This window comes from Lissotriton helveticus, chromosome 7, assembly GCF_964261635.1.
Source record: "Lissotriton helveticus chromosome 7, aLisHel1.1, whole genome shotgun sequence".
Taxonomy (NCBI): Eukaryota; Metazoa; Chordata; class Amphibia; order Caudata; family Salamandridae; genus Lissotriton; species Lissotriton helveticus.
Genome location: NC_136068.1, coordinates 524,018,826 through 524,042,965, shown reverse-complemented (window position 1 = coordinate 524,042,965; position 24,140 = coordinate 524,018,826).

The window sequence follows — 24,140 nt, the reverse complement described above, 5'->3', positions numbered from 1 at the left end:
AGGCATAGGGGAGTAATGTAAGTGGCTAAATCAAGCTCGACCCAGACAGACGCCGCTAATTATGTTATCTGCAAACTAAATAGGTACGTGTTACCAGTATTACTACCACCCCATATAGGCATAAGGCCAACTGAGTATTGCGAAACAGAAATCTGGATAGCAGTTGCTATATATAATTCCCTGTTTCATTTGTATCCATAGCGTTTTCTGTAAAGACACCTCACGTGTGGTTATCGCCAGTATCGAGTCTGTTCTTTTTGCAATCGTGCACTTTCTAACATCCGTTTTTATAAATAGGTATGTACCAGCCACTATATCTATGTCCTTAAGATAAATCTAGGGACCATAATGTACCAACTTTTGGAATTCAAAGACATTATGACCTAAACAATTTTTCTGCATTTTATGTCTCTGTAGCTTCTCTGTTCTGATATCGTGCTTAAGAGAAACATTACCGGTCTGACTCAGTAATCACCGTTATCTGATGGTGACAATTAATTCTGTACAGGTATGAAGTCTCCTGCACTAGATATAGTTTTATTACTAAATAGGCTTTAATTACCAAAGCATGGGGCATTTGCCATACGATCAATGATGTCATTCTAGCATGTTGTCAATCCTGAATATAGACTAAGACAGCCAAACACCCAGAAAGAGAATTAAATTCAAGTTTAGCATGTGTCATATGTTGACTCCAAATAGAGTGGAACTTTTAGCTCCAATAGATGTTTTATCATTATTTATACCCCGTTAGTAGTAAAACAAACACAGAAAGACTAAGCTAGTCAACTTAGTATTAGTGAGAGCCATATCCATAAATAAGAATCACAATATGGCTACTACCAGCAATCATTAGATACAAGTATGTTATCATAACTGTGGAGCTGAGGTGCTAGGTTGTCAGGGTATGAGTCTCATCAGTTTTCATACTAATCTATGTTTACAGATGAAAAGGAGGTTTTTAAGAGGAAATCGCAAATATTATTGAAAGCAGCAATTGAATTCACAATCCTGATATCATATAAATGGATTTTTATTGTCAAATCTTTTTATTTTCCCCCCAAAACAGGGAGCAGGAAGCAGACGGACTGTTACACAGTGTTAAGCCTACAACCCACTCAGGGCCGGCCGCGTCAGTGTGTGGTGCAATAAATAACATTTATAAGTCTCGCACCCAAAACTATTGTACACAGTGTTTCGCCTACAACCCCCAGGGCCGGCCGCGTCAGATGATATCTAGTATATGCTGTGCAGTCATTGCCTGAAATAGCCCGACCCCTAGGGCCGAATACAACCAATAAACCAATAAAGGTAGAACAAATAGGCCACTGGGGCCCAACCTTCTAACAGAGTAGCAAAGGAACGGACAGCAGGACAGAGTGTATAGTAGGAAAAAGTAAAGAAAAGAAACTGGAGAGACAGCCAAAGAGAGCGCAGAGCATGTCAGAGGGGGGGGGGAGAGGGAACCAGCGCGCAGGGCATCAGGGCATATTGCAGCACCTACATTGGCCTAGGCTTCGCATTCTAGCGCTCTTATGCTAACAGCCTGCCCGGCTCTGGGGGGGACCACAGCATCCTCCACAAGCCGTAGCGCCCGGAGTCTGGCAGGCATATGCCGCGCGTGCTCTACTGAGCATAAATATTTCACCAGGGGTTGCCAGACCGCCTTAAAGCGCGTGTCGCGAGCCTGCAGTCTGGCTGTGAGAAGCTCCATTCTTATAACATGCCATAGTCGCACAAACCAGGCTGCAATTGGCGGCACCTCCGTCTTTTTCCAATACAAAGCTATGAGCTGCTCAGCCGCTCCTAGCATTTGAAGCGCCAAAATCCAATCGATCCGGTCAGCGCCTTCAGGCCAGCTGGTTTGATACCTAACAGCAGCGTGCTAGTGGCTTCAGGCAGCGGGAATCCCAGCACCCCCCTGATGTGGCTTAAAGCTTCCTTCCAGAAGAGGGTCAGAGAAGGACAGGCCCACCATATGTGAATAAAATCCCCAGTTGCAGACCGACACCTCCAGCACTCAAGGGAGGAGGCAGGGAACATCTTGTTCAGATGCTGGGGCGTGTAGTACCACTGGGTCATTATCTTATAGGCATTCTCTTGCTGTGGAATGCTATGATATACTTTGGGAATGTCCCGCCACAGGGGACACCACTGCGCCAAGGTGATGTCTGTTCCTGAGATGGATTGCCAGCGTTGCTGATACGGATGGGAGGGCGGTTTGTGAGGGTGCTGCAAAATCTGATAGATTTTGGATATCAGGCCCTTTGTGTCAACAAAGGAGCGGGCCAGCCGCTTGAACGGACTGAAAGCACGCGTAGCCGCCTGATATGTGCCATCTTCCATCACCCAATGCCTCAGCTGAGCGTATTGCAATCCAGCTTCAAGCGGTATCTTAAATTCCTCTCTGCATTGAGCAAAGGACTTGAAAGAGCCCCCATCAAACAGATCCGTAAGCACTCTGCAGTTGCCCTGTGGCCACTTGTTGAAGGCCCCGGTGCGATAGGCCGGCGGGAAGCACGGATTCCCCTCTATTTGGGTGTGAGGCGAGGGAAAGGTCGTGAGGCCCCTGCGTACCGCTATCTTATCCCGGGTCACTAGTACCGTGTGCGTGGGCACCGCCATGTATGCACTCCGAGAGCGCCCCGTCCTAGATCTCCACGCCAGATCCCAGATGGTGCGCCCAGTCACTGCTCTATCCATGTGCAACCACCCCTTCTCGCTTTCAGTTACGCCCCACTCCACTATTAAACGGAGGTGCGCTGCCCAGTAGTACTCCACAAGGTTAGGGAATGCCAGCCCCCCCCCCTGTCACGCGGTGCCAATAGAAGTGCTTGGGAGAAGCGGGGTCTCCTCCCCCCCCAGATGAAGTTGGTAAGTTCACGATGAAGGCCTCTTATATTGTGCAGCGGTATGGGCGTGGGGAGACACTGGAATAAATATAAAACTTTGGGGAGGATAGACATCTTATAAATGGATTTTTAAGTAAGAGGTGCTCCTTTATCATCATGGATGCACATACCAATAAGTGTGTGTCACCGAACTATAAAACTATCTGGATATCAATGTCCACATGTTTTCTCATTACAGGAATAATTTCATTAATCAATCCTAGAAACTTACAAAGAGAAGAAAAATTAGTTTTTACCTTGTCTACGAAATTTGGAGTAAGTTTCTCCATTCTTCCTCTTCTACATAAATAATATAGGACATATCGATCATGTCAATATCATTAATTGCCATTTTGAGATCTTCTACCTTTTCTACATCATTCATTTTTCTTCTTTTTATAAGTACAAATAATAATATGAGTGCTCCAGTTTTAGACACAAGTCATAAGAATCCAATTAAGCATTGTCTCTTTCTGACCAATGGAGGGTTATGATAACAGTACCTAGTATATGTTAATATAATGTTAAAACAAATGGATATGTTGTGATACTGTGGGAACTCTATTTCGGTTATGAATGTATGGAGTCATACAGTGGATTATCATAGACACGATAATCAACTATAAAATGTTTTTTCTTTATTTATTTTTAAAAACAAGTTTGTCCATATAAATGGTTTTTAACATTCTGTAAATAAATTTTCTTATAGGTGCTAATTTCCTGAAGAAGGCGTTGGATACGCCGAAACGCGCGTCAATAAAATTACTACTTGAACGATAATTTGCCAATTTTATTGATGTATAGATGGAAAATCATTTTTTTGTGTAATGTCTATTGTTATTGTAATAAGAATCATGAATAGTATGTATATTTGAGATAGGAGATGACTTTGTGTAATTGTTTTTAACTTTTCATGTATTTTATTGATTAAAAGTCACAACATATATTTTAGACACTTTAGTGTATTGTTTTCATTATACCCTCTGCATATCTATATGTATTCCTTTATGATTACCTAGGAATTGTTTTTCACATATATGCCACCAGGATGTATCCCAGACTAGGCGTGCTCCTCCAAAGAGAAGCATCTCAGACTTCTCTATGTTCAACTTCAAGAAGCGATTTACCATCCAATTTGCAGTTTCTGAGAAACAGTTGATCAGATTATCTCTAGTGTCCTCGTATCGTTCTGCTATAGCTCTCAACAGCTGTGTGTCATCTGCATAAGAACAAATGTTAAAGCCCCATTTCCTCCCAATCGTGGCCAATGGAGAGACATATGCATTATAGAGGGTTGGACTCATCGATGCTCCCTGCGGAACTCCACACTTTATTATTTTTGTGTTAGAAGAAAAGGAACCCAGCTGTACTATTTTTTAGAAAGGAGCTAAACCACTGAAGGAGTTTAGAATGTAGTCCTTTTTCATATAATATTTTCATCAGAAGGCTATGAGATACAATGTTGAAAGCCACCAACAAGTCCAAAAGGATCAGGGAGGCAGCTTTACCATGGTCCACCAGTAGCCTAATATTATCCAACACTGCTAATAATGTAGCCTCCCTACTATCCTTAGCCCTGAGACCTGTCTGTGAAGGATCTAAGATATAATTAATCTCTTTATAGTCAACAAGATGCCTGTTAATCAATTTCTCTAAAACCTTGGAGATGTAGGGATGTTGGGAGATTGGGAGATTGGTGGATAGTTTGAAAGGTTAGAGACATCCATACCTCTTTTTTGGCCAGTGGAAATCTGATAGCTTATTTCCAAGCATCCGGAAACATAGTTGCTTCTAATAACTGGTTAAAAGTTTGCGCTAAGTAAGGACACAGAACAGGTGTTAAACAGGAGTAAATGAAGTGAGGACATAAATCTAAAAGGGACCACGATTTTACCTCAGTCATTACCTTCGCTACTTGCTCTTCCGTAAAAGGAGCAAAATTTCATAAGTGTGAGGGTACTCTTAAATTTAGAGTAGATTTGGGGAACTTTATCATTAAAAAAGTTGCTAACTTTCTTGCAGTTATTTTCCAAAGGAATCAATGATTGGGAAATGCGAGCCACCTTGGACAGTCCCTTCACTATTTTAAATACATTTTTAGTTGAATTACTATTTTCTTTGATTCTTTTTACAAAGTACAGTTTTTTAGTATGTTTGAGGGCTGTATGAAACTTCTTTAGCTCCTACTTGTATATTCGCCTGTCTCCATTCTCTTTAGTTTTTCTCCATCTGTGTTCCACAGATTTGCATTTTCTTTTCATCAATCTAAGTTCTGGCGAGTACCACTTCTCTGATAAAGATTTACTAGATAGATAGCTTTCTTTCCGGCGGGAACACTGATCCAATGCATTGCTTATTTCTAGGTTTAAAATTTCTACCTGCTCAGGGAACACACTCAATTCAGTTTGTTCCATTAAAGAAAAATGGGAAGCAAACAGGTCTGAGGTTATAAGTTTCCACGACCTTTCCACATTTATTGAGGGTGAATGCAGGTTTGTTTCCCCAACAGGTAGCGTGAAGTAGAAGGAAATAAAAAAATGATTGGTCTAAGTTAAAGGCTCATTCCCTGAGATGTTAATTGATTCAATAAAAAGAAGAGATCAAGTGTATGCCCTGCGATATGAGTGGATCCTCTGACCCATTGTTTGAGATATAACATCTGCATAACCCTTTCCAGTCATTTACGCACAAGATCTTCCGTATTTTCAAAATGAACATTAAAATCAGCCATTTCTAAAACAAATCTAAATTTCAAACATACAGGAAGCAGCTGAGAAAATAGTTTGGCACTAAATTCCCGTTTGTAGCCTGGGGGCGTGTAAAATTACTGCTCCCTGAACATTTTACATTCTCCATTAGAGACCTGAAATACTAGATTCTCATGGTTTCCTAGTGGCGTTACAAATTCAGTGAGCCAAGTGTAGCAATCTTTAAAGAGAACAGCTGTTCCTCCTCCGTTCTGCCCCACCCTGTCACTTTAATATCTTATAGCCCTCAGGAAGGGCAGTAAAGATGTCAGGGATGTTATCATCATCTAGCCAAGTCTCTGTTAAGAAAGCTAAATCAGGCATTTTTCCCCAAAATGTCCCAAATCTCCAAACAATGTTTGGGAAGGGATCTTTCAATAAAGTAGATACATGTCAGTGAAAGCCCCACTGAATTACTCTTTTCCCAACATTGCCAATCTGCCACTGCCTGGCTTCCCCCCTTGCAGTTGAGGCATGAAAAAAGACCCATAGTACAGCCTGAGGACCTCTTAACACAAAGTGCTCCATTGTGTCTCGTGGCCTTACCTAAATCGAGTAGCGCTTCTCTTGTGTACCGATAATAACTGCTATTTTCTGCCAGAAAATGGCAGGGTTCCTGGCCCCTGGTCCTGTTTGTGCACGGATGGGCACAGACAGGCTTGCAATAGGCGCGCCTTTGGCATGCCTGCGGTGTGGCTGAACTGTGGCCATGTATTTGAAGCCTCCTGTCCTCAACATCTAGAAGGCTAACCCTTCCTCAGATTGCAGCTCTACTTCTGGTAACTTCTGCTAACGTTGCTTCCCGGTCTTCGTCTCCCGCCCTCCAATTCAAGTCTCTCCTACTCAGATGCAGGTAAGCATTTACAGATTCAAATTATTTCCCAAGGAAACTGTGGAAACAGATCTACCCTTTTGTTGTTGCATAAGGCATGCCCAAAGGGAGACACAAGAATGATACATCTTGGCTTTTTCAAATATTTATTAAGGCAATCCCAGTCTTGTGTAAAAAATCGTAAGCTGCAATTTTTGAGCAGGTGAAGAAATGCATTGTAACCAGCATTATAAAAATGCTGAAGAAGATAATCAGTTCAACCTTTATAACAACTTTGTGTGATTATACGAATATATAATTATGCATATACTTATGCTCCTAAGTAATAGTACCCACACTAATGGAAGCATAGTGGAGGTAACCTCTGTCAGATCTCTGGGGACCACCCTACCAGTGTATGATGTATCAGGAAGCCAATCTGGTGTAAACAGTCTATCGTCCTTTGCTGGATAAAGGCTAGAGTCGGCAGGGATGCCTCAGGCACAGTGTTCCAGAACGATCTGCAGAAGTGCTCCTGTGCTGACTTTGGCCCAGAGGTGGTTTATATAATTAGAGCACTGTTCCAAATACACTGTGTCAGCGGTGGAGCGCTGATGTTGATGGAGCAGATTTCATCTGGAGTCAGGCATTGCTTAATTTTTGTGCTTCAGAGAGACTGCATTTAAATTAACACGCACATTTTGGTGCAAATTAAAACACATGGCACATGAAAATATGAAATGAGGCCTAGTCAGTCTGAAATGCTTGTGCTGAATTAACATGTTTTTTTGAAGTGTAGAGAAAAACTTGTGATTTAAGTGGCCTTTTTTTAGCTTTGAAGATACTAATAGAATGTGTTCTCTCTTCCCAGCTCATTTTCCTTGCAATCTACATTCACAATTCCTGTCTTAAAAGACTTTGGCTGTGTTGCATATTTGGATAAACATGTTCAGTTTATAACACCTCTTTTTTTAATGTGTGTTAATTAACAATGCACCAAACACTACATATGAGGCAAAACGCTTTTGCATGAAAAGCTATCTAAAACATTAAAGCATGTTGCTATGATTATGTATTAACTGTGTGAGCTTTGAAAATTTACCAGTGCATGTTTATGCTATGTTGCACATTGCACATTTTGCATGTTGTGCACAAACAGTAAGAAAAGCTGCTTTAAACTAATAGCTTTGCTAGGTAATCACTTATACAGGGCATTAGTATGGGGCGGATAAACATAATGGGTTTATTTACATAAAGTTAATACTCTTTTGTGTTTGTTTTGTTTTTGGGCATAAGATAAAATGGCTGCCTGTGAATCCAGCAAGGCTGTGACTTGCATTAAAAAGAAGAGAGCATGCGCAGATTATACCAGCTTGCCTTAAGTACAGAAGGAATCAAGGCCACTGTGAACTGTACATTCTTGTTATTGTGCCAATGTACCAGTGTTAGTTAAAGTATCCTTCCTGCGTGCGATGTGACAGGAAGGAGGAAAATAGAATGAAACATTTTTCCTAGTAAATGTTGCTAAAACATATAAATGTATTAATCATTCACGCTTGTTTTGGTATGGTTTGTAATTTGCAATGAGATCAGAATGGTGAGACCCTCATGCCATTGGCTAACCAATCAGGTACAAGCTTTACTGAAAATTCAACATTTTGTGTAGTCTGCCAAGAATTAGAGTATAAATAATGACCTCTTAGGGGGTGTGGGCTCTTCTCTTTAAGTCAAGGGGCCTCTGTCAGAGAGGAGAGGCAGCAGATGAGATCAGACATCATATGGGTTAGGTACGAGAAACGTCATGGGAGGAGATTGCTGCAGCCTGGGAGGAGATTGCATCTGTGGAGAGGTGTGGGTCCTTTGCTCATATTTTTTCAGAGAAGTCCTTGCATGTCATATTTTTGGCAAGGCAGATCACATTCCTCTGAGGTCTTGTGAAGGAGGGGCAGTTTCAAGGAGAGGGTTTTCTGTCAGATGATGGAGAGGGAGAGAGACAGATTGAGCATCACCAGAGCAGAGAGTGCAGCTGATTAGAAACAGGTTTAAATGCTAAAATTCTAAGTTTATGCTTTGACTAATTAATTAGTTTTGAAAATATTTATTTGTCTTATGCATTTATTTCTCTTAATGGGAGATTTTTGCAAATTATTAATTATTGATTAGCCTTGCAAGACTCCTTTTTCTTAGAAACTCTTTAAGAGTTTTGACCGACATTTGCACCACATTTTCTTTTATATATGTGATGCTTTTATATGCAGACTGTAATATGTTCTGTATTAATGCTATTTTCCTGTTTTCAAAATTCTGTAACCTGATTGTTATTTAACTAATGAATAAAGGGTTAGAGAAAACCTTAATTTTTTTACTAGAAAATAAAACCCTTTAAAATACTCAACAACTCTCTTTATTGGCTTAAATATTAATTTAATTGTTTACTTTCATGTTTATGTAAAGTCTTCTGAAGGTAATAAAAGGTGTCAAGGGCCTAACACCTTTTTAGTGGTAAAATAGAGGTAAATGAGGTTTTGTATTGAGAAATTACTGTGAAATTACTGCTGTATCAGTTTCTGGTAGCCAGAGGATGGGCATTATTGATTAGTTTGGTGATTAAGGATTATTGATATCACCATCAACTATTCAACTAATGGATCATTGACCTTAGGGGGGAAGTAAAATAATTGCCCAAGTTAGTTAAATGTCCAAGTCCTGATTCCTGACTCCAATGCTCAGAACCTGAAGACTGGCAAAGCAGCACTGGAAGGTGATGCAAGAAGGTGATTGCTGGAGTTGTGTGAGTATCAATAGGGTTGTGAAATGTTGTTTATGTGCTAGGATGTATGTTTTGAAAGTGTTGAAAATAGTAAGGGTTTGAAAGTTGGTGAAATGTTGATAATTTTGAATTGATGGTGTATGGTGATGATTATATTGGTAATTTCATAGGACAGGATTTATTGGTTATTGATTACATGGTTTAACTCTTCATGTTAAGTAAGTTGGTGTTTTGTTCTATGTTGTCTGGAAAAACAGGTATGTACATCTGTGGAATCCCGGGAAGGAATAGCGGGTGGCAAATGGAAGCCACACTGCTCTGAGGTTACTCGTCTGTTAGAATAGCACTGAGAAGCTAGGTAGGGCTGGCAGTGTTAAATTAGGGACTATTTATTTTCTGTGTAAAAGATAGAGTGATTGATAGCAACATGTTCGCTGGTGAAACTGTGGTATTATATCACCTAGAAAGGGTAACACTGAAGGAGTAGCAGGCTCTTCTGAGGTTGAATGAAGAGTAAGCGGAAGGGATTTACCTGCAGTGTTTGAAGAGTAAACAGAAGTTCTTATTTTGTGAAGAGTAAGCGGAATGTGTTACTCCCAGTGACAATAAATCTATCCTTTATTTAGTGGAACAGACATAGTAGCAAATGTTTTTATGTTGTTACTAACAGGATTATTGATTAAGAAGACCTCAGAAAAATGTTGCAGTAAGATTTTGTCGAGGGTCAATTGAGGAACTGAAATCTGAATTAGGCCTAGTAAAACATATAGTAACGGTTAGAAATTAGCGTGATGCATCTATTAGTCTAGTGAAGGTGTTTGAGTGTTAATAACCTCACCCATGTAATAGTTAAGGGATGAATGTATGTCTTATTTTAGTTATTGGCCTTTTCACGAGCAATATAGATTAACCTGACCAGCGCCATTTTGTGGCCTAGTCTGCTTACAGCATTAGTGGAAACCTACCATTACATTTAGCAAGAGTCGTTCTCTCAAGAAATAGTCTGACAAATGTAGCCAACTGCTGCTTCTGCCCGTTAGGCCTGTCAAGGTTGTAGGTGGGGGTAGGATGGATAAGCACATTCCAGGAGGTGCTGTGCGGACTCTCCTAGCGCTGGCAGAAGGGAGTCACCCTCCTCGACCTTGCTATAACGAGTTGAGCTAAACTAAGGATGCTTTGTGTCCCATATATGGTCTTTCCTTTGCACCAACCTGTACCAACTTGTATTTAGGTAACGGTTTCGTAATGTAACAGTATATATGTGATCTGTTGATAATGTGCCAGCAGTCTTCTCGGCGGACCTCGAGGGTTTAGGTCGCGAGAGGCTCCTCTGGCAGAGTTGTTTGTTTAATAAATGATTGAACCTTATACACTGCCAAGTTGGTCTACAGGAGTTGGCAGTGGAGAAGCTTGCAATCGAACCTGAGTGCACCAGGTGAGTGATTTGTTTTGTCTCGTGTTGGATATCCTTTGGATTTGAATTTGGTATTTGGTGGTTTCATGCCACAGAGTACTCAGAAGGGGGTCTGACGGGGCAGTATGGAGACTGCACGGGCAGACGCTCCTGTTTTGGAATATTTTGTAGAATAATAGAGATAGGGACCAGACGCCTTGGTGTAACTTGTGGAAGAAGTTTACACCCGGCCGGATTGCTCTCGGAAACGCTGACAGCTGAGATTGGGTTGCCCTCGGACAGATCTGGAGCGGCGCTTGAAAAAGCGGGCTTAGCCAGAATAGTCCAGGAGGTGAACCATGAAGGCTGCCGGATGGTCCGTAGGTTGGTCTGTGGTTTGAAGAACCTGTGTGGCTATCTCTAGGCAGCCTAAGGACAAGGCTGTTTGATTCTGATGCTTGATTTTGGGTCTTTTTTGGAATTTGGAAGAATCCGTGAGTTCTCCATAGGTGGGAGTCGAGGGGCTCCGCCTTCTGGTTAAAATAATTTTGTTTGTCTTTTATGTGGAAGTAAAGATTGTTGTTGGTTTTATGTTTGTGTGTGATCGAATTTGATTGTAAACATGGCCATGTGTATGAGAGTGTTGTAAATAACATTTTCCTTTTCAGCTAGAAGTATTTAGACTATATAAGAGGGGCAATGCTGTGTTTTAGTAAGCTATGTTTCGGCTGTAGGGGAGCCCCAGCCATGATATGTATTGTAAACATGGGATTGCCCCACTCTTATTCAATACCATATGGCATAAATACACCAAAGACAATGTAGAATTACAGTGGCTGCTGACCGGATCCTTTGATGAGAAAAAGATCCAGTATTTGCAAGACCGTCTGTTTGCTAAACGCAGCAGACAGGCCATGTTTGACACTCTTAACACATGGCAGAAAGAAGCAAAACTGAGACGTATTTGGGCAGAGAAATTAATAAAGATAAAACAAGGACAGACTGTAACTCAGAAAGCCATTGCTCATGATAAGAATCAGACCGAACAAAATATCGAGTGTTGAGATAGACAGTTTAGACTAACAGTAGACAAAAGTTATGTGACTCAAAACGTTCGAACTCCCCCACCGTATGCGCCACAACGCATATACCCCGCTGTACCTCTACACACGGCTACGGCATCTTCGGCCTCCGCCCCGGAGGCAGACATGTCTCTCACCCCTCGGGGTGCTACTCGTGCCACCCCTACCTCATTGAGAGACATCTCAATCAGCTGGTGCGAACCCTGAAGAGAGGGATCGTACTCCATTAGGGGAACTAGGGGGGATGAACGCTAGGTGACTATTTACGAGAGCCTCACTGGGCTATAGTGAGAAGGAGGCTATAGCAGAACAAGCAGTTAAGTGGATGCGGAAGGATGTATATACAGTGGCCGATTTGTGGAGTACCATAAGGGACCTTGAACCGGTTATGCAGCAACATGCTTTGCATCAAATGTCCCGCTATCTTATTGACGCATGGGAACAATGCTTTCAGGACGGATTGGCCCCTCAAATATTGTATGACATCTTGGACCGAGCTCATAAGTTCGATCTAAGCCTGGTGGAAGTGTATAAAAATGTAGAAACATTGGTGAAATACCGAGGCAGAATTTTCGTAAAATGCCCCAACTGGGATTTTCAACATCCCTGAGGGAAGTGCATCCTATTTTCCATCCTGGGGTACCTGAAGTACGTGATGCTCATAATCAAGTTACGAGAGCCCGAGAGGATGTGCGGTTTCAGGAACAATGGGTATATATGCCATGGAAGCGAAGTGAAGTTCTTGCTTTAAAATCACAGCTGCCTGACCCTCGTAAAAATCTCACCGCTTATTATAAAGAACTAACTGAAGCCTCAGCATCAGCTGTAAGGACTTTAGCTGATGTCGAATTGTTGTTAGGGTTGTTGGTTCCTGTAGGTATATGGCGACAGGTTCATGACACCGATCATGCAGCAGAATTAGGGGGAACCTGGAACCAGTTGAAAGACTGGGACCGGGACGGCAAGCCTGGAGACAAGCCCAGAGATGAAATTACTACTCTCCCCGCGAAAATAATTGCCTACATGCACACACTGATTCCCCCCCGTAAAGTTGACTGGGAGAAATTGACTGCTTGTAAACAGAAGAAAGACTAAAGTGTTTCTGATTTTTTTCACTCGATTTGAAGGTACTTTCATTGATTTCAGAAGGCAGGAACTTGCCACCGAGGGCGGGGTCCGGTTGTTTGTAAATCGTTTTGTGACCAACTTGATACCTGAAGTCTCTGCTCGGCTGCAAGCCGCAGAGAGTACCTGGACTACCTCTACTCCCTCCGTAATATTAAGTATGGCCCAAGGAAAACGAGAGTAAGGATAAAGTAGAGAAAAAGGCCAAGGATCTTAAAACACGGGTGTTGTTACAGCAAGTCATTCGAGGACAAGGAGGAGGGAGAGGAGTCCGAGGGCCAGTATCCAGAGGGGTAAGGACAGGAAGAAGTGCAGGCCCAGCCCCGCTGTTAGGGATAAATCAGTGTGCTTATTGTAAACAGGAAGGACATTGGAGAGCTCAGTGTCCGTTACTGCTTGCCCAGAACGGAGCTGTTCGAGGACGGGGACGTGGTCGAGGTGGCCCAGACCGAAGTGATATGCGTAGGGAGGAAGTTGCTCAGGGCAGGTCTGAACGAAACCACTTTGATAACCCTCAAGGTAGGCAATACTTTAATGAGGATTATGCATTTGGAGATCAGGATGGGTATGTTCATCCATACGACAGCCAGGGAAAGAGTAGGGGCCAAGTGTGGATCCCAGTCAATCAACAAGGACCCTATGTGAAAGGGGAATTGATGGGGACTTCCGAGAATTTTCTAATTGACACAGGAGCAATGAATAGTTCTGTTGCTCGATCATTGGTCCCAGGGGCGCCTCTGTCCGGGCCAAATAATGTATCAGTGGGATTTTCAGGTGTTCCGGTGGTAAGCCCCATCTCTAAAGCCCTCCCATTCACTATTGGTCCTGCTACAATTGATTCCCCCTTCTTGTTGACTTAACATTGTGGTGAGAATTTATTAGGTTTGGATATGTTGAAGAAATTGAACGTGAAAATATATTGTTCCCCGGATGGTGTTTACTTAACGATACAACCCCACACTGAGAATATGAAACAATGTTTTGCTAAGAATGAACCTCTTCCCCCTGAGTTTGATGCCATCCCTAATACGTTGTGGGCAACGGGTGATGCGGATTACGGTAAATTAGACATCCCTCCCATCCATATTACGCTGAAACCTGGTGCAAAATTGCCACGTATACCTCAGTATGAGATCTCGCCAGCTGGCGAGCAAGCTTTACTTTCAATTATTCAGGATTTAATTGATAAAGGGGTGGTTGAGGAAACAGCTGCCAATATTTGTAACAGCCCTATTCTCCTGATTCTGAAGAAATCCTCTGATTCTGGATCTCCCGGGAATATTGATGCATATCGTTTTGTAATAGACCTGCGGGAGGTTAATAAGATTGTAGTGCCTCAGTACCCTGTGGTGACTGACATCACTACTATCCTCACTATGATCCCACTGACTGCCCAATATTTTTCGGTTATTGATCTGAAGAATGCTTTCTTCAGTATCCCGATTCATCCAGATAGCCGTCAGATGTTCGGCTTCTTGTTATCTGGCCGAAGCTTTAGATTTTGTCGTGCACCTCAAGGCTATACTGAAAGTCCGAGTATCTATAGCCAGGCCCTTAAGGCCCTTTTGGATGACTTAGTCTTGCCCGCAGGTAATGTGCTCTTGCAATATGTGGATGACTTGTTGATAGCGTCCGACACTGAGCAGGGTTGTAAGGATGCCACTGTTAAGTTATTGCACCATCTGGCGGCGAAAGGTAATAAGGTGTCCCTGTCTAAGTTCCAATACTGTCGACAGGAGGTGACCTACCTAGGTCATCTACTGTCGAAGGAGGGTAGGCGTTTGACTCCTGAGCGAATTACTACTATCTCTAACATGTCTGTCCCTTGTAGCCAGCGTGAAGTTCGTGCTTTTCATGGCATCACTTCCTACTGTCGCCAATGGATACCTAATTTTTCTCTTCTTGCTAAACCTTTGTTACATTTAACCACTAAAGATGTGCATGAACCCCTTCCCTGGACTGACGAATGTCAGCATTCTTTTGATTCCTTGAAATCTGCTCTTTGATCTGCACCCGTCTTGGCTACTCCTGATTACCGTAAACCATTTGTACTTTATGTGCATGAGGTCGACGGTTGCTCACTTTCAGTGTTAACGCAAGGATTTGGTGGTAAGCAAAGACCTTGCGCTTACTTCTCGGCCACATTGGATAATGTTGCCAGAGCACTTCCTAGCTGTCTGAGGGCCACTGCAGCTGTTGCAGTGGCCATCCAGCAGTCGGAGGGGCTTGTTCTAAATGCTAGTCTAACAGTGATGGTGCCTCATGCAGTGGATGCATTGCTAAATAAAACAAAAACACAGCATCTAACAAGTGCACGCGTCACTGGTTATGAATTGACACTGTTTGCTCCACATATTACGATTATGCGATGTGCCACGTTAAATCCTGCCACATTGTTACCTCTCCCTTCGAATGAAACTACAAATGATGTACATGATTGCATATCTCGGACTGAAGAAGAAACGAAGGGGAGGTTTGACCTCACTGACATTCCTCTATCTGACCCCCAAGGGGAATTATATGTGGACGGGTCTTGTTTCAAGTTAGCAGATGGCACAACAACAGCTGCAAATGCAATCACTACGCTGAAAACGGTAGTTGAGACCTCTCGAGTTCCCTATCGATCAGCTCAGGCTGCTGAATTAGTGGCATTGCTACGAGCCTGTGAATTAAGTGAGGGACTTGAGGTTAACATATATACAGACAGCCAATCCGCCTTCAGCGTGGCCCATAGCTTTAGGCGGCTGTGGAAGGAACGTGGTTTCCTCACCTCCCATGGTCAGAAAATACAGAATGGCCCTTTGGTGTTGCAATTACTTGCTGCCCTCACCTTACCCAAGAAACTAGCCATAATAAAATGCAGTGCCCATAAGGCGGTGGTGGACGAAGTGGTGGGATGGGAATGCCTTTGCTGACAAGGTCGCTAAGCAGACGGCCCAGTCCACATTATCGACTATAGGTGTAACGTCCTCTGCAAGATGGGTGGAAGAATCTGATTTGTTTAATAATACCATAGAGAGCGTGAAAGAAATACAGAAGGAAGCCACTCCAGTTGAATTGGCGCGATGGGAGCAGGAAGTGGGAAGGTTGGATGAAAATAACTGTTGGGTTGATTTAACGGAAAAGCAAAGATGGTTGCTACCCAATGCTCTGGTACAGGCCGTTGTAACTATGGCCCACGGTCCAGCTCACATTGGAGCTAAAGGTATTTGTGCTTTGTTGGATCCAGTATGGAATAACCCCAACATTCAAAGGACGGCTGTCCATTTAGTCCAATATTGCATGGTCTGTTTACAACACAATCCAGGAAAGGGGGAAAGTGTGTTGAGTGGGAATTTTGCACCCCCGACTTTGCCGTTTGGAGTACTCCAGATGGATTACATCCACATGAAGCGCGTCAACAACTTGAAGTATGTTCTGGTAGTGGTTTGTGCCTTTAGAAAATGGGTTGAGGCCTACCCGACTAAAGATAACACCGCTTTGGCTACAGCGAAAGCCCTTATCAAGGAGTTTATCCCTAGGTACGGGTTGCCCCGCTTGATTTGGTCGGACAATGGGGGGCATTTCCATGAGGCTCTTGTCAGGCATATCTGTGACGGGCTGCAGATACAACAGAAATACCATGCAGCTCGACATCCTCAGTCAGCAGGATTAGTGGAGAAATATAATGGATTTTGAAATTGAAAATGGCTAAGATTCAAGAGAGTACTGGCTTAAAGTGGCCGGACACCTTACCCCTGGCCCTCATGTCATTACGAGTTACCCCCCATTCACGGTCTGGACTCTCACCTTATGAAGTAGTCTTTGGGCGGCCTGCTAATGTATGGGGAGTGCCCAGACCACGGTCATTTACCAATGTTGAATATCCTATGATGATCGATTACTTGTATACTTTGACTAAAGCTTTCCGTTCTATTCATCAGCAGGTAGCATCCATACTGCAGCCCCTGCCAGAGGGCCCTGGACATCGACTGGAACCCGGCCAGTGGGCCAGTGGGTGCTAGTCAAGAAGTACGAACGAGACACCAGCCTGGCTCCGAGGTGGTCCAAGCCGTATCAGATCCTTCTCGCCACAAGGACGGCTGTAAAGGTGGATGGGGAGAAACATTGGATACATGTCTCTCACCTCAAACGGTTACCACTCCCGCTTCCTTATGATCAGCAGCACTCGGATGGAATTTTGACCCAGGAAAGTGAGAGAGCCACTGCATTTGTTCCTTTTTCCGACACTTGTGAAATAGAGCAAAGGCAAGAAAAATGAGTAACGGGATCGGGCAAAACGGCCCCAGTTGAACCCGCAATTGCCCCTAACCCTGTCACCAATACTCCAGTAAGCACTGTCACCAATATTCCAGTAAGCAGGGGCTCTGATGAAGGAAACATATCTTCCCCTGTGCTATTTTCAGATCAGGAAGCTCCGGGTCATGTGCGTTACAACCTACGGCCAAGAAAACATCACGGTACCTGAGACACCACGGCTAGGAGATAAGGAAAGACTTGAATAAATAGGGTTTGCTGGATTTGTGTCTGAGGTACTGAGCGAGACACTGGACTGAACTCGTTGAGAGCTGGAACTTTGGCATTGTGCTCTGTTCAGAAAGAAAGACTGTCACATGTAAAAGGCCAGGTTGTACATCGGATTCCTGCGGCGACAGCGTTTTGTTTTCTTGAGATGAACGATAGGAGTCTGCCTGTGAGACTCTAGACGGACACAGGGAGAAGAACCCTCTGGCAGGACGGACTGCTTTGCCCGAGTTTAGCTTTGGACTTTTAGTTAGGAATGCACCCTTTCGGTAGTATTGTACCCGAAGAAGATCGTCCTTTTGCGCCGCGATACTTGCCATTTTATGAGCCAATGTTTTCTGCTTGGACCATGCGTGTGAAGATAGCATTTAGTGTTAGTTATAACTGTTATATTAGCCATTTTCATAAGTATATTCGTATATTTGGAGTATAAGCACCCAATGCAAGCAATGATGCCCTCTACCGTTGCCCCACCTGAGCATCTGATGTGCACCTTAGCCCCACATAAGGAAAGACATCACCAGACTTACGCTAAAAATGTATTCGTAGAAATGCTCCACCAAACCCATAGTACTACTAATATGGCAGATTGTTGGGTTTGTGGACTTCTGCCATCAGTTATGCATAAACACGATTTATTTCTCTCTCTGCCCTTGTCATATTTAGGTAGTTCTGAAGCATGGTTCCAAATGTTCTCAGCCATGTAAAACCATTATGTGGAGAACCCTAAACAGTATTCAGAAAAAGATTATAATATGATCCTAGCTTACATTGAAACGAACCAGGGGTTCGATCCAGCAGGAAATGGGGTGGAGGGATCATTGGACCCAGATGCTGTATGAACTTATATACGGCAAACGAAAACAGTACTTGGTTAAAAGATGAACTTTACGATTTTTCTAATTTTAACCATTCTCAGTATTTTTAGCAGTTTGTTACCAGGAATGTTACTAGTGAGCATGTCATGCCCATCCCTATCTTGAATACTTCCTCTGCTTTTTGTGTGCAGGGGATCAGGCATGTGCAGGTTGGGAATAGTATTTGAAATTATACATATAGAATGAACATTTTCAGCAGTCCACAGTTGTTAACGCCTCCAAATGTGTGTTTTGTATGTGGGGAAAATGCCTATACTTGGTTACCACGGGGTTGGGCTGGCCAATGTTATCTGTCTTTCCTGTACCCCCTGTATATATAGCACCGTCAGACTACCACAAAACTCATCAACTTTATAATACAAAGGTGGTTTCCAATAGGCAGCGAAGACAGCTCGGAATGACTGAGGTTGATCAAACTGACACTTCCCTGCAGCAGTTTATGGATTTTACTACGGGGTTGGTCCCATTCCGGGGAACGATATTCAATAGTAGAGAGATAAGACGATTGTCCAGGGTAGTGGAGAATGTCATTAATATCACCACTGAGATTATGACAAACATAACTGATGAGCTTCAGGCTACGAGATTTGTTTCTCTTCAGAACCGGATGGTTCTTGACGTTATCTTGGCCGATCGAGGAGGGGCATGCCGGGTGATCGGCAGCTCCTGTTGTGTTTACATTCCAGACTCCGCCCCCGCGGTCCATTTAGCTATTCAGAAATTGCACCGCATTGCTGCAGAAATGTACATTGAGAATGGATCCTGGTCACTCTCTAGCTGGTTTTGGGGGCTTCTGTCTACCTGGGGTTGGAAGGTATTGATGATAGTTGCTGGAGCTGCAGGTATCCTCTTCACTTGCTGTCTTTGTATGCAATGTGGTCCGGCCTGTTGCTCTTTTTGTGCTACCAAATTAACAGCCATGATCGTCCCTTCTACCATCCCTTAGAAGTCTCATATGCTCCAACAGGAGATTCGTGAGTTGATGGCCATTGATGAGGAAGTTTTCCGGGATTAGTAATTTTCTTAGTTAGCTACATCACGCTAAAAGGAGGGTTTGAGGAACTGAAATCTGAATTAGGCCTAGTAAAACATATAGTAACGGTTAGAAATTAGCGTGATGCATCTATTAGTCTAGTGAAGGTGTTCGAGTGTTAATAACCTCACCCATGTAATAGTTAAGGGATGAATGTATGTCTTATTTTAGTTATTTGCCTTTTCACAAGCAATATAGATTAACCTGACCAGCGCCATTTTGTGGCCTAGTCTGCTTACAGCATTAGTGGAAACCTACCATTAAATTTAGCAAGAGTCATTCTCTCGAGAAATAGTCTGACAAATGTAGTCATCTGCTGCTTCTGCCTGTTAGGCCTGTCAAGGTTGTAGTTGGGGGTAGGATGGATAAGCGCATTCCAAGAGGTGCTGTGCGGACTCTCCTAGCGCTGGCAGAAGGGAGTCACCCTCCTCGACCTTGCTATAACGAGCTGAGCTAAAATAAGGATGCTTTGTGTCCCATATATGGTCCTTCCTTTGCACCAACCTGTACCAACTTGTATTTTTCCTTCTTAGGTAACGGTTTCGAAATGTAACAGTATATATGTGATCTGTTGATAATGGGCCAGCAGTCTTTTCGGCGGACCTCGAGGGGTTAGGTCGCGAGAGGCTCTTCTGGCAGAGTTGTTTGTTTAATAAACAATTGAACCTTCTACACTGCCAACTGACTGGTTAATGATAATTGGTATTAGGGCTATTAGTAAGTATAGCTCTATGTGATTGTAATTATTTTTCTGTACTTCACAATGGTAGGAGTAAAACTGACTGAAATTGAGATTGACAGCTTTGGAGAAAAGAAATTCCATTGAACTATTGGAAAAATGAAATTGTTTGAAGGTTTAAAGAAACTGTTAGGAGGTAGAGTGAAAAATGTGTTTTTTATTGGTGATGCGCCTGAAGGACCACCCTTCCATTTTATGTCCACCAATTGGGGACAACATTCATGTATGTGGCTTCACCAATGGTGCAAGATTACTGAACAAGAGGATCCTTTGAGGTTTCCAAAAGATGGTACTTTTGAATTGCAAATTACTAATAAATTAAGGGAAGAGTTATGTAAAATAAAGACACCATCTAGAGCTGCACAATTTGAAGCTTTAAGCATGTGGGAAAACACAGCAAAAGACAAATCAAGTGAGGATAGAAAGGTAAAGCACTAGAGCAGGAGAAGGGAATTAATGATGATAAAAAGCTTCAAATAAATAATAATTCAGGGGATGAAATAATGGATGCATTGTTAACTGAGTGTCCACCACTTTATGTGGTTCCTATTAAAAATACTGAAAATAGTATACCAGTAAGTACTACAGTGGCCACTGCTTCTGTTGAACAGAGAGAAACACAGACTGAGAGAACTGTGCAGACATTTCAGATTGACCCACTACCTGTTGAGTCAGCACTGACAGTGACACCTCAAGGTATTACTGCTTCAAATGTGATTGATTCAGTCCAAGAATTGCAAACTGCAGATGCACAGATAATGCTTAGAAAAATTATGACTGTCCCAATTAATATGGTCCCTACTCAAAAGGTTCAAAGAGCTGCAGAAGGAGTGATTGTGTCAGGTTTTATTTCAGAAACTCAGAATTCACAGATTGTTGAACAGAAATTACCCCCGACAGTAAAAGCATTGAAAGGTGGGGGGAAATGGTATTTACAACGTCTGCAGCCCAGGATAAAATGAATATATTTGAAGATGGGATTTTTAAAACCTGCTTTGAGGAAGCAGCAGTGATTCAAAAGATAGAGAGCATAGGGGAACAAAATAACTCAGAACCTGAAAAACCGCAACAGCTGAATGTTTTAAATTCAGCATTTGAACATTGGGAAATCAACAGTCCCTGCCGTTTAAATAATGAAAATCGGAACCAGTGCCAGGAAAAATAACTAATTTCCCTGAGTAGGAAATCAGCGACATGTGACAGATGTGGCTAAAAATTATTACATTGATGTTTCAGGAAGTTTTCCATTTCAGAAAAGTTTTAGGGTACATATGGATGATGAACCAAATGAGAAAATGTGTTTTTCATGAATGCAATTTCACATTGCAGAAATAATAAAATATATGTTCAAATGCAATGGGTTTGAGAAATTAGGACACAAATGGGCAAGAAAACATGAGAAGAAAGAGAAACTACCAGACCTTGTTAGGGAAAACAATAAACAGGATGAGGGAGAAGCGTTTGCTTATTCATTGAGAGAAAAGGTGGGAGAAGTGCATGTGCATGGGTCACAGAATAAAGGTGAACGTGCAGCATTTCTGCACACATTTCCACAATTGACAGACAAATTTATGCTGTGGTACCCACAAGTTGATGAATTTGTTGACATTTTAAAAGAGTTGTGCATTAATTTGGAAATGTTCTTTTACATTGTCATGCAAACTGAACTGTGGTTTGAATCTAAAGTTGTTGTGCAAAGGTCAGGTGAGGAGACAAAGAAAAGGGTTTGCATGAATGCACCATCATTTTCTGTTGTAATGGAGAAAAACATGGCAGTGATTACTTCCCTGTAGGGCAGAGTGCCAGCAAAGGATGTTGATTGGGTACAGATTAAAGGAAGACAGGATGGAAGTAAAGGTGTTTTGGTTTGTGCAAATTCAGGTATGGATGTTGTACTGCTGGTAAATGTGTCCTTTTGCCATCTTTATAACAGATTTAAGCATTGGAAGAGGAAATATAAATGTAAACATGATGCACAAAAACATAAAGAAATGCAGATGCAAAATATGCCAGCAAAGCAAGTGCAAATGTCAGATCAGAAACAGGTACCAATGGCAGGAATTTTTCAAGCACAGATGGTCCCACAAAATATGGAAAATTCTAAAAATAAATTAAATAAGTTGTCCAGAGCAAATGTGAATTATTTCCAGAGACAAAAACAGAACCCAGTTCAACAGGTTGCTGTGCTTGAAAATGAGAGTTTTAACCCTCACAATTCTGAATTTACCAAGTCCATTGTTAAAGCTGTAGACTTAGTTGTAGGAGTTTTTAGCAAAGAAATTACAAACCCAGTTTTAGAAAAAATTGCACCAAAAATAGGCCCATTTGAGGAAAATTGCCAAATTGTTGTTTTCGCCTCAGGCCTAGCAGGAAAACAATTGTTTTGCAAATTAGAAAGCACAAATTACGGGACATCAGATAATGTTAATTTTCAGATTCCTGATGAGGATGTACATTTTAAAACGGCCCAACAAGAGAGAGCTGTAGAATTTTTTTCAGAAAAGACAGTTGAAAAATGACCTTCTAATTTGAAAGAAATAATAACCACAGAAATAAGAGAATTCACAGAGAAGGATACCAGATTAATAAAATGTGCAGAACATGTCCTATTAAAATTCGAACCAGATGACATGTATTCAAAAACACCATCAGTTGCAGAAATGTTACCAATAAAAGGATTTTTGATGGAATTGATTGGAAGTTTGTGTAACTTTCTGATCACAGGTTCACAAAAATAAATGAAAAGAACAGAATAGTGCAGATTAAAAGCATCATTTTTCCATGTTTTCCTGTGGTACTGAATCCAGCCAATATATTTTTTCACATTACATGTGCTGAAGAATGGCTTACTTTTATTGATTTTTGCCAAGTTCATGTCACAGTGGCATTGCATGAGAATAGTCAGGAGTACTGTCAAAAAGAAGATGAATACCTGGGACACAAAATTGGAAAGGGAGGTAGAAAGGTGTCACCAGAGAGGGTGGAAATAATTCCCAAGATAAATCCACCTCAAATTCAGAAAGAAGTCAGGAAATTTTTAGGAATGATTGGCTGCTGTAGAGAGTGGTTGCTAAACCTTTCCCTAGTGGCTAAGCCTTTACTGAGGCTGACAGATAAGGATGTGTCTGATCCGCTTACATTGGACAATAATTGCACAAAGCATTCCTAGAGTTGTAAGAGAAAAAATGTTGCACCCCAGCACTTGGAATGAAAGTTTATTTGAAAGAAAATACACCAATTTGCGGTGAGAGGGAGGGCTGCACTCTCTCATTGCCTATTGAAAAAGATGAATTTTTGTCTGTACTGTATTTCCCAATGACCTTTGACCCTAACTTCACAGAAATGTCAGCAAATGTATTGGTTTGTGATGAGACTGAATATGAGTTTCTAAATGTCATGAAAATATGCATAAAGCCAAAATCAGACTTTAAGGATGAACGTCTGAGTCAGCCCAACAATGTCCATTCGGTAGATGGCCCATATTTGAAAGGTATCAATGACACATTAAAAGCAGCACATGCTGTGCTTCTTATGCATTATGTTGTCAAGGCTTCATGGCTTTCAGTAGTTACCTCAGCCCAAATTCAAAATTGATTGCCCTTACCTTAACATGCAGTAGATTTGCTTAAATGAGAGTCACTATTGTCATGGGAGAGAGAAATGCTAATTCAGTTGCACAAAATTGTGTTCTGTTAGCATATACATTCTATGGAATCTTCAAGGGTGAATTAAAAGAGGCTCAAGAAAATATTTCAGAAGCAGAACAACAATAGGGTTGTATCAGAACTGTTTTGAGGAAAATGACAACTGCATAGTGGCAAATGTGTTACTGCAAAAACTGATGCCCAGATATAGATAGCCAGTTTCTCTGAAATCCGATCATAATGAGGTCTCAAAGATGATGAGTGCAGAACAACAGATTGGACAAGGAGTGGATTGTAGCTATCTGCCTGATGTGTCAAGCATAATAAAGAAACACAAAGGCAGCACAGAGTTACACTTTGCAAAAGACTGTGTTTCAGCATCACCAAAGTGGCTTGAAAATACATATGCAAATGCACTTGTGGAAAACACTGATGAGAACACTCGCCATTGCTGTGTAGGTCTGGTTGATGAAGATTGCGCAGTTTCTCACAAGATTGCAACT